Here is a 6,768-nt window from a genome sequence, read left to right on the forward strand (position 1 = left end):
GGGTTAGGAGGCTCCAATGGCATGCACCACGGTGGGGATGGCGTGGTGGTGTCAATCTGGTCGGAGTGCTTCTCACCAACAGCCGTAGATGAATGATTAATCTGGAGTCAAGTACACAAGGACTCGTGTGCAATAATTAATCGACGTGCGGCCGGCCGGAAACCAATTCACATCACGCGCGCGCGTACATTACAGCGGCTGATTGATATTTCCTTGATCTATTCTGGCTATTTGGAAACACATGAACATACCTATGTTTGCTTTATTTGATCCACGACATATAGATTGCATGGAAAGGTCATTGTGGCAGCCGTGCCCAAAAGAGGCTGTCGTCGATCGTCCTGCTGCGTTTGGCCGTCCCAGCCATGCACTGGCAGTCCATTAAATTAGGGCATCCCCTGAGATCGTGCGACAGCTTGGTGGACGAAGCTGCATCGTCTTTTATTTTGGTAGGAAAGGTTTTCTATGGTGACAAATAAAAAGATTTATTTTACATAATGGCAAAGGTGGGTAATTCTCCTAACTTTTGTTAGTAAAATAATCCAATGGTCATGTTTTTCTGATGTGTCAAATAGACGATCAGATTTTACTGATTTTTGTGGGATTTTCTAGATATTTATCTTTTTTCTGGTTAAACCGTAAAGCACTTTTTATATACTAGCAAAAGAGCCTGTGCATTGCAACGGGAGAGAAAACATAACACACGCTCTTAACTCAACAATCATCACTCAAGACCACAATAGCTCCATCTCCTTTATTTTTGCGAGACATCATATTTGTGTTGCCGCTTATCCTCCTTCTCACCCTCACCGAGGATGGCCTCGGTGTTCACACAAAACAACAAAAAACGTGTGTTGAATATGGTTAATCCTAAGACGTCTCTCTCCCCCTTGCTCCTCCCTCCTCTCTCTCTCTCTCTCTCTCTCTCTCTCTCTCTCTCTCTCACTCACTCACTCTCACGATGAGAAATCTGTTGTTTTCCCCTGCGACATTTTTCAGAGGTATGCATGTGTAGTTATCGGTGTTTTCTTTTCCCTATATGGTGATAGTGTGGTGTTTATTTGCAATCTGGATCGCCGCCGGTATGAAAAAACGGATCTTGCGCTATAAATTATAAGTTTGCTTCCATAAAAATATTTTAAAAATATTAACAGGTAAAATTAACATCATATTTAGAATCCACACATTTTTCTAATAAAATTGCATATATAATATGTTAAAATCGAAGTTACGGTTTAAAAGATACAGATAATTTAGAAAATCATTTGGTCTGACTCAATATATTCCAAAATAATATTGAAACATACTTAACAGGTAAAAATAATCTCATATTCATATTCTACATATTTTTCTAATCAAATTTCATATATAACATGTTCAAATCGGAGTTACGGTTTAAAAGATATGGATGATTTTGAAAAGCATTTGTTTGACTTAAATATGATCCACAGATGAATTACCTAAAACATCAGGAGGGTTTCGAAAAATGTAAAATAACGGTTCGGGTGTGACTTAAACCGGATGGCGGGTTGATTTCAAGAAAAGACGGGGACTTTTGTGTAAAATACGAAAATAACGATTCGTTTTCACTTAAAACAGGACTGCGAGTTGAATTCTCTGAAATAGAGGAATTTTTCTGAAAAATGCCATGACAGACGAAAGAAACCCAATTTGCTTTATTATTACTAGCAAAAAGGCCCGTGCGTTGCAACGGGAGAAAAAAAATCATAATCTCTAAAGGCCATGACCATACTTTGCTGCTTCACCAATAATATTTTGGTGAACATTTGTTCAATTTGCTTAACATTTTTAATACAGGAACTTTTTGAAAACTCGTGAACATTTTTTGATTTCTCAAACATTTTTTTTCAGAATTGCGAACATTTTTTGAATCCACAAAGATTTTATGATTTATTTAACTTAGTCTAAAAGTCATATTGTTTGGAAATTTTTAGCTCAATCAGAAAATATTTGAGGGGATATTATTCTTTTCTCTTCCTTTTTCTTTATTTGAAAAGTGAGAATCTGTTCGGCAATGCTCAGTGGGCTGGCCCAGTGAGCGCAACAACAGCAATAATAGTGCAGCCAGTCCCAAGGCCTAACTGGCCAAACCGTGCCAACAACTTCAAAAATAGTATTAGCAACATAGATGTGATGCCCCAAAGGCACCGAGATATTCGCTTCGGTGCTTGCAGTGTGGTTGTTATTGGCCACCGGAAGGTAGCTTTGCAGAATGAGATTCTATATTAGCTTTCGTGTGGTTTCAGACGGCATGTTTAGCTTGCTGTCATTTGTTAATTAGAAAACTTGCTATTCTAAACATCGTGGCACATAGATTTCTGTGTAATTGTCAAACTAATTCATCCAAATAGATAAACTGCTTCCATGCATCAAATGAAAAATGGAAATAAAACAAAATTCATGGCATATCAGCAGACCAAATGTAGCATTGATAACAACAAATTCTTGAAGTACGGGCATATATATTGATCATTACAAAGTGGGGAGGCTTACCACAAGCAACAAAACAATATTAATTATAATTGATAAAAATATTCATACAAATAACCTGAATTAGCAGTCTTTATCAAGATAACCAGATCATTACTCATCAAGGAGAAAGTTGCATGTCACTAAAAAGAACTCTTTTGGAAGTAATAGTAAAGGGCTAAAAAGAGATAATAGTATTTTCATAAAGATAACAAAAAAAAGTAAGGTTTTCCATTTTCCAAAAACTATATGGATGTTTACAAATAGAGGTCTATATTATCTTCCGCCATATACATAGAAAAATCTATTCATAAGGAGGAACCGAAATAGCTAAATAATGACCCGTAAATCTGTAGCAAAAAATGCATTTGTACAGTAACTCTACACGTTAGCAACAAAAGAAACCTGTTATCATGTTTCTTCTACAACTATTCATATGCAAAACGTTGTGGGACTACTATAGTGTATTAATGTAGCTTACAGATAAACACTTTCTAAACACCAAATAACAACATGGAAATGTTCTAGTTTGGTGCTTGTGTCCACATGAAGCAGAGAGGCGCAAGTACCGCACATCAACGTGAGGCTGGCGACAACACCTCCTCCCTGCAAAGCCGCGATTTGGTAAACAATTGTATATCTGGAAAGACGACCAAGAAACTAACAAAGAAGGTAAAGGTCACAGCGGTGCAGAATTTACTCCATATCTTTACAGGGCCTAATAATAAAGCACACTGCTACCAAAGTATACACAGGGAAAGTTATAATGGGAAGTAGTATGATATGAACAGATTGATTATCTTCTGAAATAATTAGAGATCGTATATATGAGAAGTCAAACCAGTGTTGACATCATCAGCAACATTACAGTGGAATCTAAAACTGAAAAGTAGTAACTAATGGAAATTATTATTTAGTCAGAGAGACCTCTCTTTATCATTTATAAGGCACCAAGAACTGTAGCTAGTCCACAGAATAGGTAAAATTCCCATCCTAATATTCTTCACTCGTTACACATATCTTCGTCAACTATGGGAAGGCCTCGTTTCTAAGCAACCTACATAAGCTGGTAATCAACAAAAGCATCATACAGATGAAGCACACGACCAGCTGAAAAATCAGTGGCACGGCCATGTTTTCTAGCACATCACCTATACTTCTCTACAGATTTGTTTCCTGCCTTATGACACGCTTGAAGTTTCCAGGCTCAAAACCATCTTGATGTTATTCACACAAGAAATACGAATGGCAGGAAAATAAAGCAATTCACAATTGCCACAAACTTAACGTGCAAATGCAAGAATCTCTACCCAATATTGCCCTGCCCACATTAATGTGACACGACTGCCTTTTCCCGTCTTTGTATATATTCTTTGAATAATCCAGCTTGCAAAACAGGTGCAAGGAATAGACTGCTTTTGCGCAATAATATTTGCAAACTTTAACCATGGTGCACATATATAAAAATGTGATGAGCATTAAAAAGGAAAGACAAAGAAGGTAAATTTCATGGATTAGTTGGCTGGCCGAACCAGCTATATGTGGCTTCCTTTCTTCTAGTCAGTGTTGAGACATTATCCGGTTCTGCAAATTTTCCCAACAGAAACTGAAAGTGAAGCAGACAACATTATATGGTCCACAACTCATGGTCTCTGCTCCGATTGAGTTCTTAATTCAATTTTCCTTTATCTACATATATTATGCAGCAGATATCAATGTCCAAAGGAACCACTTCACCTGAGTGAAGCTTCAATTCTGAAAACCGAAGTTAACTCACCAGTATTCTGCTCCTAGTAACTCCTCCTTTCCATGGTCTTCATCTACTCCTTCCGTGATGGATCCATGTCTTCTGAATATATTGACACTAAAACAATCAAGTACATGCCCTCTATTGTATAACTTCAGTTCAAACATTGATAAGAAGAACCACGTAAGGTTGATGTTACAATGAAAACAGAAAACAAAATACAGTTCATTGATCGGAATTTGTCAAACTATGCAAATGCACATCATGTCTTTTTTTAAAGTGCATGCCTTTCAGAGCAAACATCGTAGGGTTGTAGTCAAATCAAACACCAATTTATTCTTTCTGGACAAGCAAAAAAAACTAAATTAGGAAGAGTGCAGATAGTATGTTAAATATGATATATGCATCTCTTGTTAGCCTTAACATCACAAATTGGAATGTTGGGCATTCTGTTTGCTCAGTAAGAAAACAGCTCATAATTTAGGAAGGATTTGTTTATTAAAACCTACTTGGCAGAACCGAAGTCACGTCCTGGTGCTTGTTGAGAATGGGGAGGTGGGTGGAGGTCAGTCACACATATGACTTGTTGAAGAAAGCACATAAAGGCATATTTGGTACTACCTCGTGAAAAAATGTCTTATATAATGAGACAAATGGAGTATTATATATGAGGCAATTCTAATCTCTAGCACTGATTTTCTGTACAAAACATTTACTCATTAACACAAAACGTAGCAACAGATCAGTGTTAGCTTTTTCAAGCAGAACAAATAAGAAAATTGCAGAAAAAGGTTCACTACAGCAGACCATATAATTAACATGCAATGAAACTTGCTTGGCTATTTCAATTCTTTTTTATCTAGTCTATTTATCTTCAAAAGAGCCCATATTCCTCGTCTACCATATTTGAGATAGCATATTGCCATACATCAAAAAGAGCATCTCAAATATTTTCAATCAGTGAAACCTGTCTACCCAAATATGAATCTTTCAGACTTGAATTGAACAGGGAGTAAACATGAACGTCTTCATGAACAAAATATAGCAGACCAGTCAGAATAACATCTGCTAAAACTGCATTCATATGAAAGGAAGTGACTGTTTTAGAAGGATTATAAAACTAATGTGGCTGAGAACAAACAATGCTAGAAAAGATTGTAGTAGTATTCATTGTTCTTCTTGTGGAAAGAACACATATCTATACCTTCCCACTCCAATCTGAAGCCAATACCCCAAAAATGCAATTGGTTCTGCTAGACTACTTGGTCCACCTTTCCTCGCCTAGCAAAAGCTTAAAAGATACACAGATAACTCAAAGAAAAGAAATGAAGGACCATTTTTTTAAAAAAAAAGGCAATTTGCATTATTATACCAACAGGAGGGCTAGATGCCAAAGGACAAATTGACTGCACCTTCTGAATACTCATCCAATGTATCAACTACTCTAATGTGGCTAATTCCTCAAAAAAAATGATAGATTGCAGGGAGTGTTTTTATTTGTACAGGGATTGATTTTATTTGCTCCTGATATTTGCCTTCTCCCGGATAGCATTCATGTAAACCTGCCACAAAACCAATTATCAATCCCTCAATTCAATTGATGTAAGATGCAAGGCAGAGATGTCTTGCTTATCTGAATACTATAACAGAGTATCTACGTACTATATCAAGAGGAGCTTGGCGCAGCAGCATGGTTGGCTTGTCCTAGATCCAAACTGATCCCGAACGAGAGGCCGATTCTAAAGCCATGAAGGCCCTGAAATCGCCAGATCCAGGTGCATCTCAAGATGGCAGAGGAGCGGAGGAGCTGTGGGCCGACCCGTTTGTAGGGTGCCTGTTGGCTTGGAAGGGTGAGGCGGCGTCCGTGGTGGAGGAGAAAAGGAGCTGCAGATCCATGGCGTCCTTCACATCTTCGTGAAGAAGCCCTTGACGGCGACAACCATGGTGGATGGGGAACTCCCATGGCGTCGAAGGTGAGGTGTAGGGGTGGTGGATCCCGACCAGGTAGGAAGAGGGACGAACCCGGGGCCGCCGGAGACGCGGCGGCGAAGCCCTGCCCCAAACCCAGCCACAAGGGTGGCGTTGCGACCGGGCGATAGAGGTCGGGAGCGCAGAATCTGGCCGGAGGGGAGGGAGACGCGGACCGTGGGGAGCTCTGGGGTGTGTTGTGCGGCGCCGGAGCTCGCCGGAGATTGCCATAGCGTGGGTGGTGGTGGCGGCGGCAGCGACGAGGACTTGGGCGAGAGGGAGAGGAGGCGAGCCCGTGCTCCTCCTATGGTCTTTTTTTCTCTTTACAAAATCAGCTCGGACCACGGGTTGAATAATCCAAACAATATGGTGTTTTGTGCAAAAATGAAGCGTTTTTCCAGGTCCACTTAAACAGGGACTGCGGGTTGAATTCTCAAAAGTAGAGGGGCTTTTTTGCAAGATTGCTGATGACGTACGGCCACAGGCAATCACTGGTTTATTAGTAGGTAAAGATTAGGTAAAGATAAATAGATTTGGTAGGAAAGGTTTTCTATGGTGGCAAA

General features: G+C 39.3%; 1 long non-coding RNA gene across 2 annotated transcripts; it reads right to left on the reverse strand.

The window, feature by feature from the left end:
• Window positions 1-3,027: 3,027 nt before the first annotated feature.
• LOC119328562 lies at window positions 3,028-6,326 on the reverse strand. 2 transcript variants are annotated; one of them, XR_005159029.1, is made up of 4 exons: window positions 5,900-6,326; window positions 5,442-5,799; window positions 4,268-4,339; window positions 3,028-3,096 (listed from the first exon to the last, which is right to left on the reverse strand). It is a non-coding gene; the product is annotated as an uncharacterized LOC119328562 (long non-coding RNA). The 2 variants fall into 2 exon arrangements; XR_005159031.1 differs by having other exon boundaries at window positions 3,030-3,096; window positions 4,023-4,339.
• Window positions 6,327-6,768: the final 442 nt, after the last annotated feature.

Source organism: Triticum dicoccoides, chromosome 7A (assembly GCF_002162155.2).
Source record: "Triticum dicoccoides isolate Atlit2015 ecotype Zavitan chromosome 7A, WEW_v2.0, whole genome shotgun sequence".
In the NCBI taxonomy this organism is placed as follows: Eukaryota; Viridiplantae; Streptophyta; class Magnoliopsida; order Poales; family Poaceae; genus Triticum; species Triticum dicoccoides.